Genomic DNA, 11,585 nt, shown 5'->3' with positions numbered 1-11,585 from the left:
GTGCGTATGTGTGCATGTGCAGAGTGTGTGTGTGTGTGTGTGTGTGTGTGTGTGTGTGTGTGTGTGTGTGTGTGCAGAGTGTGTGTGTGTGTGTGTGTGCAGAGTGTGTGTGTGTGTGTGTGTGTGTGTGTGTGTGTGTGTGTGTGTGTGTGTGTGTGTGTGTGTGTGTGTGTGTGTGTGTGTGTGTGTGTGTGTGTGTGTGTGTGTGTGTGTGTGTGTGTGTGTGTGTGTGTGTGTGTGTGTGTGTGTGTGTGTGTGTGTGTGTGTGTGTGTGTGTGTGCATGTGCAGAGTGTGTGTTTGTAGCCTTAAACAATAGAGAACAGAGGGATTCCTCCATCCTCAGCAGCGTGAAGTGAAAACATGATGATGGTCATTTTCACTGCGTGACAGCCGTGCTAAATGGAACAGAGACCCTGTCTGTATTCCCTCAGGAGAAGAACACACACACACACACACACACACAGGAGAAGACCACTCCCACTCAGGAGAATAACACACACGCACACACAGGAGAAGACCACTCCCACTCAGGAGAAGAACACACACGCACACACAGGAGAAGACCACTCCCACTCAGGAGAAGAACACACACGCACACACAGGAGAAGACCACTCCCACTCAGGAGAAGACCACTCCCACTCAGGAGAAGAACACACACGCACACACAGGAGAAGACCACTCCCACTCAGGAGAAGACCACTCCCACTCCAGGAGAAGAACACACGCACACACAGGAGAAGACCACTCCCACTCAGGAGAAGAACACACACGCACACACAGGAGAAGACCACTCCCACTCAGGAGAAGACCACTCCCACTCAGGAGAAGAACACACACGCACACACAGGAGAAGACCACTCCCACTCAGGAGAAGACCACTCCCACTCAGGAGAAGAACACACACGCACACACAGGAGAAGACCACTCCCCCTCAGGAGAAGACCACTCCCACTCAGGAGAAGAACACTCCCACTCAGGAGAAGAACACACACGCACACACAGGAGAATACCACTCCCACTCAGGAGAAGACCACTCCCACTCAGGAGAAGACCACTCCCACCTCCCGGCGTTGTCTTCCTCTATTCTGTCTCTGTTGTCTAGAGCCGGGAAGTTGAAACACACCAGGCTCTTCTCATGGTGACACGTTGGATGAAGAGGGATGGGGACTGAAGCTGAGGCGTTCTCCCATTCAGACTGAACAAATCCAACAGACAACATGTGGCCTACGGAAGGTGATCAGGGTTCTGTCATGTGATGTGATGTGATCAGGGATTCTGTCGTGATGTGATGTGTGAATGTGATCAGGGGGTTCTGTCATGTGATGTGATGTGATGTGTGAATGTGATCAGTGGTTCTGTCATGTGATGTGATGTGTGAATGTGATCAGGGTTCTGTCATGTGATGTGATGTGATGTGATCAGGGGTTCTGTCGTGATGTGATGTGTGAATGTGATCAGGGGTTCTGTCATGTGATGTGTGAATGTGATCAGGTGTTCTGCCTTGTGTGATGTGAGGTATGAACCATGGTTATGAAAAACTCACGGCTCTGTCTGTAAGTTACCGCTGCACTAAACTAGATATTGAAAATACTACCACAGACAACCACAGACTATAACTGTTGAGCACATTTCAATAAAGGCTTTTTAATATAGATCACAAAAGGTGTTGCAGGCTTTCAGTTTCATTGTTGCGCAAGAAACAGACTACAGCTAGTTGCAGTGAGACCCTTCAGTTTAAACTGATGGTAAATCCTCTGGTACACCTCAGCAATGGAAGTGCTTTAATTCAGTCAAGTGTTGTTGACTGGAGGCTTACAGGACAGGCCAGTTGGGGAGCTGCTGTGTCGGCATCTGACAACCCTGACAGTACGTCTGGGGATATTCACTTCAATACACTGCTATCTCTCTCTCTCTCTCTCTCTCTCTCTCTCTCTCTCTCTCTCTCTCTCTCTCTCTCTCTCTCTCTCTCTCTCTCTCTCTCTCTCTCTCTCTCTCTCTCTCTCTCTCTCTCTCTCACTGTCTCTCTCTCCTCTCTCCTCTCACTCACTCACCCGCTCTCTCTCTCTCTCTCTCTCTCTCTCTCTCTCTCTCTCTCTCTCTCTCTCTCTCTCTCTCTCGCTCTCTCTCTCTCTCTCTGTCTCAGTATTTCACTGAGTAAATCTCTTCGCGCTCCACTGCTCATAGGGACAGGCCTATTTCCTACCATTACTATACTGTTAATAAAACTCACCATTGGAAATAGTCAATGTCTTCTGCTTTCAGAGAATAGGAAAACATATAGGCAGGCACTGCTCACTGCTCCTAGACATGGTCCAGGAAACAAGGCCAATTTCCTTCTGCAATTACAGTGTTATTTTAACACTGCAATATGGATGAGGAGGAGGAGGAGGAGGAGGAGGAGGAGGACGAGGAGGACGAGGAGGAGGACGAGGACGAGGAAGAGGAGGAGGAGATGGGTTGATAATGGTAGACACTTACTGTGTAAGGATAATTGACTCAGTTGTGATGTGACATGTTATTGTGAGGGCTGATTCTGCCCTCAATCAAAGTGTTATCTGAAAATATACTGTAGCATGGTTGAAGTGTATCCTAGCGTCGGCTTACGTCATCAGACATGTGACAATAAACTCCTGAGGCAGAGGCTGACCCAGAGCACATGGGCGGACTAGGACAAAAATTCAGCCCTGGCATTTTAGTCACACCAGCCCACGGGCTTGAGCATCATCATTATCTGGTTCACTGTCTGTGCTAGGTCTAACATCATCATTATCTGGTTCACTGTCTGTGCTAGGTCTAGTATCATCATTATCTGGTTCAATGTCTGTGCTATGTCTAGTATCATCATTATCTGGTTCACTGTCTGTGCTAGGTCTAGTATCATCATTATCTGGTTCACTGTCTGTGCTAGGTCTAGCATCATCATTATCTGGTTTACTGTCTGTACTAGGTCTAGTATCATCATTATCTGGGTCACTGTCTGTGCTAGGTCTAAAATCATCATTATCTGGTTTACTGTCTGTACTAGGTCTAGTATCATCATTATCTGGTTCACTGTCTGTGCTAGGTCTAGCATCATCATTATCTGGTTCACTGTCTGTGCTAGGTCCGGCATCATTATCTGGTTCACTGTCTGTGCTAGCATCATCATTATCTGGTTCACTGTCTGTGCTAGGTCTAATATCATCATTATCTGGTTCACTGTCTGTGCTAACATCATCATTATCTGGTTCACTGTCTGTGCCAGGTCTAACATCATCATTATCTGGTACACTGTCTGTGCCAGGTCTAACATCATCATTATCTGGTTCAGAATAATACTAAATACTCTTCCATGCTTCACGGTGGGAACCACATATGCGGAGATCATCCGTTCGCCTACTCTGCGTCTCACAAAGAAATGGTGGTTGGAACCAAAACTCTCAAATTTGGACTCATCAGACCAAAGGACAGATTTCCACCGGTCTAATGTCCATTGCTCATGTTTCTTGGCCCAAGCAAGTCTCGTCTTCTTATTGGTGTCCTTTAGTAGTGGTTTCTTTGCAGGAATTCGACCATGAAGGCCTGATTCACACAGTCCCCTCTGAACAGTTGATGTTGAGATGTGTCTGCGACTTGAACTCTGTGAAGCATTTATTTGGGCTGCAATTTCTGATGCTGGTAACTCTAATGAACTTATCCTCTGCAGCAGAGGTAACTCTGGGTCTTCCATTCCTGTGGCGGTCCTCATGAGAGCCAGTTTCATCATAGCGCTTGATGGTTTTTGCGACTGCACTTGAAGAAACTTTCAAAGTTCTTGAAATTCTCCGGATTCACTGACCTTCATGCCTTAAAATAATGATGGACTGTCGTTTCTCTTTGCTTATTTGAGCTGTTCTTGCCATAATATGGACTTGGTCTTTTACCAAATAGGGCTACCTTCTGTATACCCCCCCCCCCACCATGTCACAACACAACTGATTAGCTCAAATGCATTAAGAAGGAAATACATTTCACAAATTAACTTTTAAGAAGGCACACCTGTTAATTGAAATGCATTCCAGGTGACTACCTCATGAAGTTGGTTGAGAGAATGCCAAGAGTGTGCAAAGCTGTCATCAAGGCAAAGGGTGGCTACTTTGAAGAATCTCAAATATAAAATATATGTTGATTTGTTTAACACTTTTTTGGTTACAGCATGATTCCATGTGTGTTATTTCATATTTTTGAGGTCTTCACTATTATTCTACAATGTAGAAAATAGTAAAAAATAAAGGAAAAACCCTTGAATGAGTAGGTGTGTCCAAACTATTGACTGGTACTGTTGAGCCAAAACATTAGTTTTCGGGATTTTGGCAATGAGGCCATTTATCTACTCCCCCAGAGTCAGATGAAATCATACAATTTTTATGTCTCTGTGTCCAGTATGAAGGAAGTTAGAGGTCGTTTCGTGAGCCAAAAATAACCAGCGTTAGAGCAATGACTGGAAGTCTGTGGGTATCTGCTAGCATGCTTGATGATGCGCGTATGACTTTGAATTTGAATTTGCGCCACCTCAGCTCAGCCAATCAGAAAACTAGGCCAGCCTTTGCACACTGGTCAGCCAAATGTTTAATATAGATTATTATGACAACACAGAAATTCAGTTGGCCGTGTCATTTTTTAAATAATTTGTTTATATATATACAGTGCATTCGGAAAGTATTCAGACCCCTTGACTTTTTCCACATTTTATTAAATTAGAGCCTTATTCCAAAATTGATCAAATAAAATAAAAATCTCATCAATCTACACACAATACCCCATAACGACATAGCGAAAACAGGTTTTAGATTTGTTTTCCACATTTATTAGAAATAAAAAACTGTAATACCTTATTTAAATAAGTATTCAGACCCTTTGCTATGAGACTGGAAATTGAGCTCAAGTATTTCTACAACTTGATTGGAGTCCACTTGTGGTCAATTCAATTGATTGGACATGATTTGGAAAGGCACACACCTGTCTATATAAGGTCCCACAGTTGACAGTGCATGTCAGAGCAAAAACCAAGCCATGAGGTCAAAGGAATTGTCCGTAGAGCTCAGAGAAAGGATTGTGTCAAGGCACAGATCTGGGGAAGGGTACCAAAACATTTCTGCAGATTACAAGGTCCCCAAGAACTCAGTTGCCTCCATCATTCTTAAATGGAAGAAGTTTGGAACCACCAAGACTCTTCCTAGAGCTGGCCACCCGGCCAAACTGAGCAATCGGGTGAGAAGTGCCTTGGTCAGGGAGGTGACCAAGAACCCGATGGTCACTCTGACAGAGCTCTAGAGTTCCTCTGTGGAGATGGGAGAACCTTCCAGAAGTACAACCATCTCTGCTGCACTCCACCAATCAGGCCTTTATGGTAGAGTGGCCAGACGGAAGCCACTCCTCAGTAAAAGGCACATGACAGTCCGCTTGGAGTTTGCCAAAAGGCCCCTAAAGGACCCTCAGACCATGAGAAACAAGATTATTTGGTCTGATGAAACCAAGATTGAACTCTTTGGCCTGAATGTAAAGCGTCACGTCTGGAGGCAACCTGGCACCATCCCTACGGTGAAGCATGGTGGTGGCAGCATCATCTTGTGGGGATGTTTTTCAGCGGCAGGGACTGTGAGACTAGTCAGGATCGAGGGAAAGATGAACGGAGCAAAGTACAAAGAGATCCTTGATGAAAACCTGCACCAGAGCGCTCAGGACCTCTGACTGGGGCGAAGGTTCTCCTTCCAACAAGACAACGACCCTAAGCACACAGCCAAGATAACGCAGGAGTGGCTTCGGGACAAGTCTCTGAATGTCCATGAGTGGCCCAGCCAGAGCCTGGACTTGAACCCGATCTAACATCTCTGGAGAGACCTGAAAATAGCTGTGCAGTGACGCTTCCCATCCAACCTGACAGAGCTTGAGAGGATCTGCAGAGAAGAATGGGAGAAACTCCCCAAATACAGGTGTGCCAAGCTTGTAGCGTCATACCCAAGAAGACTCGAGGCTGTAATCGCTGCCAAAGGTGCTTCAACAAAGTACTGAGTAAAGTGTCTGAATACTTATGTAAATGTGATGTTTGTGTTTGTTATTTTTAATAGATTTGCGAAAAATTCTAAAAAACAGTTTTTGCTTTGTCATTATGGGGTATTGTGTGTCGATTGATGAGGGAAAAAACAATTTAATCAATTTTAGAATAAGGCTGTAATGTAACAAAATGTGGAAAAAGTCAAGGGGTCTGAATACTTTCCTAATGCACTGTATATATAAATAATAGTTATTAGAAAAGTGACATCTTATAGTCATTTATAATTTGATTGTCACTATATTTAGAAAGCATTTCAGTCATTTCAACCCTATTCCTTCACTTTTGTTGAATAGGAAAAAACGAATATAAGATCTTTTATCTTTTCATATTTTCATAATATTTTTACTTTGTCCTTGAGCTTGTGTCCTCAAAAATGAACACACCTCATCAATGTATAACTATTTTTTTTACCAGAAAGGCATGTTCCTGACCTTTCCAGTACTATTGCAACATTACTATACATTATTTATGGCCATCTTATGAAAAAGTATTACGTTTGGGTCTATTTAGACTACTCATGGGGTCGGTATCATGCTGTTTACTGTAGGAGAGAGTGAATGTAAGAATAACTACACTGTCCTTCATATAATATACCTCTCATATCTGCTTCATATAATATACCTCTCATATCTGCTCCATATAATATACCTCTCATATCTGCTTCATATAATATACCTCTCATATCTGCTTCATATAATATACCTCTCATATCTGCTTCATATAATATACCTCTCATATCTGCTTCATATGATATACCTCTCATATCTGCTTCATATAATATACCTCTCATATCTGCTTCATATGATATACCTCTCATATCTGCTTCATATAATATACCTCTCATATCTGCTTCATATAATATACCTCTCATATCTGCTTCATATAATATACCTCTCATATCTGCTTCAAATAATATACCTCTCATATCTGCTTCATATAACATACCTCTCATATCTGCTTCATATAATATACCTCTCATATCTGCTTCATATAATATACCTCTCATATCTGCTTCATATAATATACCTCTCATATCTGCTTCATATAATATACCTCTCATATCTGCTTCATATAATATACCTCTCATATCTGCTTCATATAACATACCTCTCATATCTGCTTCATATAACATACCTCTCATATCTGCTTCAGTGTACTACTGAGTATACACAATGCATGACATGGACTGACCAGGTGCATCCAGGTGAAAGATATGATCCCTTTAATGATGTCACTTGTGAAATCCACTTCCATCCATGTTGATGAAGGGGAGGAGACAGGTTAAAGAAGGATTTTTGAGCCTTGAGACAATTGAGACATGGATTGTGTATGTGTGCCATTCAGAGGGTGAATTGGCAAGACAAAATATTTAAGTTCCTTTGGACGAAGTATGGTAGTAGGTGCCAGGCGCACCAGTTTGTGTCAAGAATTGCAACGCTGCTGGGTTTTTCATGCTCAACAGTTTCCCGTGTGAATCAAGAATGGTCCATCACCCAGAGGACATCCAGCCAACTTGACACAACTGTGTGAAGCATTGGAGTCAAAATGGGCCAGCATCCCTGCGGAACGCTTTCCACGCCTTGTAGAGTCCATGCCCCAACGAATTGAGGCTGTTCTGAGGGCAAAAGGGGGTGTATTAGGAAAGTGTTCTTAATGTTTTGTACACTCAGTGTATATCGGCTGATGAGTTCAGTTCAGTGGAAGTGTGCTGTTTGTGTATGAACTGTATAATGTAGGAGAGAGGAAGTGTGGTTATATGCTGTTTGTACATGAACTGTTTAATGTAGGAGAGAGGAAGTGTGGTTATATGCTGTTTGTATATGAACTGTATAATGTAGGAGAGAGGAAGTGTGGTTATATGCTGTTTGTATATGAACTGTATAATGTAGGAGAGAGGAAGTGTGGTTATATGCTGTTTGTATATGAACTGTATAATGTAGGAGAGAGGAAGTGTGGTTATATGCTGTTTGTATATGAACTGTATAATGTAGGAGAGAGGAAGTGTGGTTATATGCTGTTCGTATATGAACTGTATAATGTAGGAGAGGGGAAGTGTGGTTATATGCTGTTCGTATATGAACTGTATAATGCAGGAGAGAGGAAGTGTGGTTATATGCTGTTTGTATATGAACTGTATAATGTAGGAGAGAGGAAGTGTGGTTATATGCTGTTTGTACATGAACTGTTTAATGTAGGAGAGAGGAAGTGTGGTTATATGCTGTTTGTATATGAACTGTATAATGTAGGAGAGAGGAAGTGTGGTTATATGCTGTTTGTATATGAACTGTATAATGTAGGAGAGAGGAAGTGTGGTTATATGCTGTTTGTATATGAACTGTATAATGTAGGAGAGGGAAGTGTGGTTATATGCTGTTCGTATATGAACTGTATAATGTAGGAGAGAGGGAAGTGTGGTTATATGCTGTTTGTATATGAACTGTATAATGTAGGAGAGAGGAAGTGTGGTTATATGCTGTTTGTATATGAACTGTATAATGTAGGAGAGAGGAAGTGTGGTTATATGCTGTTTGTATATGAACTGTATAATGTAGGAGAGAGGAAGTGTGGTTATATGCTGTTTGTATATGAACTGTATAATGTAGGAGAGAGGAAGTGTGGTTATATGCTGTTTGTATATGAACTGTATAATGTAGGAGAGAGGAAGTGTGGTTATATGCTGTTTGTATATGAACTGTATAATGTAGGAGAGAGGAAGTGTGGTTATATGCTGTTTGTATATGAACTGTATAATGTAGGAGAGAGGAAGTGTGGTTATATGCTGTTTGTATATGAACTGTATAATGTAGGAGAGAGGAAGTGTGGTTATATGCTGTTTGTATATGAACTGTATAATGTAGGAGAGAGGAAGTGTGGTTATATGCTGTTTGTATATGAACTGTATAATGTAGGAGAGAGGAAGTGTGGTTATATGCTGTTTGTATATGAACTGTATAATGTAGGAGAGAGGAAGTGTGGTTATATGCTGTTTGTATATGAACTGTATAATGTAGGAGAGAGGAAGTGTGGTTATATGCTGTTTGTATATGAACTGTATAATGTAGGAGAGAGGAAGTGTGGTTATATGCTGTTTGTATATGAACTGTATAATGTAGGAGAGAGGAAGTGTGGTTATATGCTGTTTGTATATGAACTGTATAATGTAGGAGAGAGGAAGTGTGGTTATATGCTGTTTGTATATGAACTGTATAATGTAGGAGAGAGGAAGTGTGGTTATATGCTGTTTGTATATGAACTGTATAATGTAGGAGAGAGGAAGTGTGGTTATATGCTGTTTGTATATGAACTGTATAATGTAGGAGAGAGGAAGTGTGGTTATATGCTGTTTGTATATGAACTGTATAATGTAGGAGAGAGGAAGTGTGGTTATATGCTGTTTGTATATGAACTGTATAATGTAGGAGAGAGGAAGTGTGGTTATATGCTGTTTGTATATGAACTGTATAATGTAGGAGAGAGGAAGTGTGGTTATATGCTGTTTGTATATGAACTGTATAATGTAGGAGAGAGGAAGTGTGGTTATATGCTGTTTGTATATGAACTGTATAATGTAGGAGAGAGGAAGTGTGGTTATATGCTGTTTGTATATGAACTGTATAATGTAGGAGAGAGGAAGTGTGGTTATATGCTGTTTGTATATGAACTGTATAATGTAGGAGAGAGGAAGTGTGGTTATATGCTGTTTGTATATGAACTGTATAATGCAGGAGAGAGGAAGTGTGGTTATATGCTGTTTGTATATGAACTGTATAATGTAGGAGAGAGGAAGTGTGGTTATATGCTGTTTGTATATGAACTGTATAATGTAGGAGAGAGGAAGTGTGGTTATATGCTGTTTGTATATGAACTGTATAATGTAGGAGAGAGGAAGTGTGGTTATATGCTGTTTGTATATGAACTGTATAATGTAGGAGAGAGGAAGTGTGGCTATATGCTGTTTGTATATGAACTGTATAATGTAGGAGAGAGGAAGTGTGGTTATATGCTGTTTGTATATGAACTGTATAATGCAGGAGAGAGGAAGTGTGGTTATATGCTGTTTGTATATGAACTGTATAATGTAGGAGAGAGGAAGTGTGGTTATATGCTGTTTGTATATTAACTGTATAATGTAGGAGAGAGGAAGTGTGGTTATATGCTGTTTGTATATGAACTGTATAATGTAGGAGAGAGGAAGTGTGGTTATATGCTGTTTGTATATGAACTGTATAATGTAGGAGAGAGGAAGTGTGGTTATATGCTGTTTGTATATGAACTGTATAATGTAGGAGAGAGGAAGTGTGGTTATATGCTGTTTGTATATGAACTGTATAATGTAGGAGAGAGGAAGTGTGGTTATATGCTGTTTGTATATGAACTGTATAATGTAGGAGAGAGGAAGTGTGGTTATATGCTGTTTGTATATGAACTGTATAATGTAGGAGAGAGGAAGTGTGGTTATATGCTGTTTGTATATGAACTGTATAATGTAGGAGAGAGGAAGTGTGGTTATATGCTGTTTGTATATGAACTGTATAATGTAGGAGAGAGGAAGTGTGGTTATATGCTGTTTGTATATGAACTGTATAATGTAGGAGAGAGGAAGTGTGGTTATATGCTGTTTGTATATGAACTGTATAATGTAGGAGAGAGGAAGTGTGGTTATATGCTGTTTGTATATGAACTGTATAATGTAGGAGAGAGGAAGTGTGGTTATATGCTGTTTGTATATGAACGGTATAATGTAGGAGAGAGGAAGTGTGGTTATATGCTGTTTGTATATGAACTGTATAATGTAGGAGAGAGGCAGTGTTATTAGTAAAGAGTAAAACAGACAAGAGTACAGTAATATTGTGGCTGTGGATACATGTTGTCAGTTCATGAGTGGAAGCATTGTCAAGGCCTTATAATAGTGAGATTGAGTTAAAATGAACTAGGGTGCTACGACCTTGAGGATGTTTATAAGAATGTGGCTATGAAGATGAGGAGGTTTTATATTCACCTGAAGTTAGCCCCAAAGTACATAACACCAAGGGCATACACACACACACACACACACACACGCTCACAAACACACCATCCATATTCACTTCACTACATTATCCTTCACTATCAATAAAGAGCTTTACAGTTCCAGCTCTCCAGTCCCTCTCTACAGAACCTGAATCCTGCTGTTGTTCATTTGGAAAACAGGATTGTGTCTGTCAGGTATAACTCGCTATGTGTCTGTCTGGTTCACACGTTGAATGGGGCTGTCAAATCACAGGCAGACTACAGCCAGCTAATACTTTACCTGGGGGCTTTCTGTCTCTTCAGATAATGCACTTTCAAGTGAGCAACCAATACAGAGTAACAACACTACAACACAACACTACAGAGTAACAACACTACAACACTACAACACAACACTACAGAGTAACAACACTACAACACTACAACACAACACTACAGAGTAACAACACTACAACACCACAATACCTCAGAGTAACAACACTGCAACACCACAATACAGA

This window comes from Coregonus clupeaformis, unplaced genomic scaffold (genome assembly GCF_020615455.1).
Source record: "Coregonus clupeaformis isolate EN_2021a unplaced genomic scaffold, ASM2061545v1 scaf0998, whole genome shotgun sequence".
Lineage (NCBI taxonomy): Eukaryota > Metazoa > Chordata > Actinopteri > Salmoniformes > Salmonidae > Coregonus > Coregonus clupeaformis.
Note: the sequence above shows the minus strand (reverse complement) of the source record.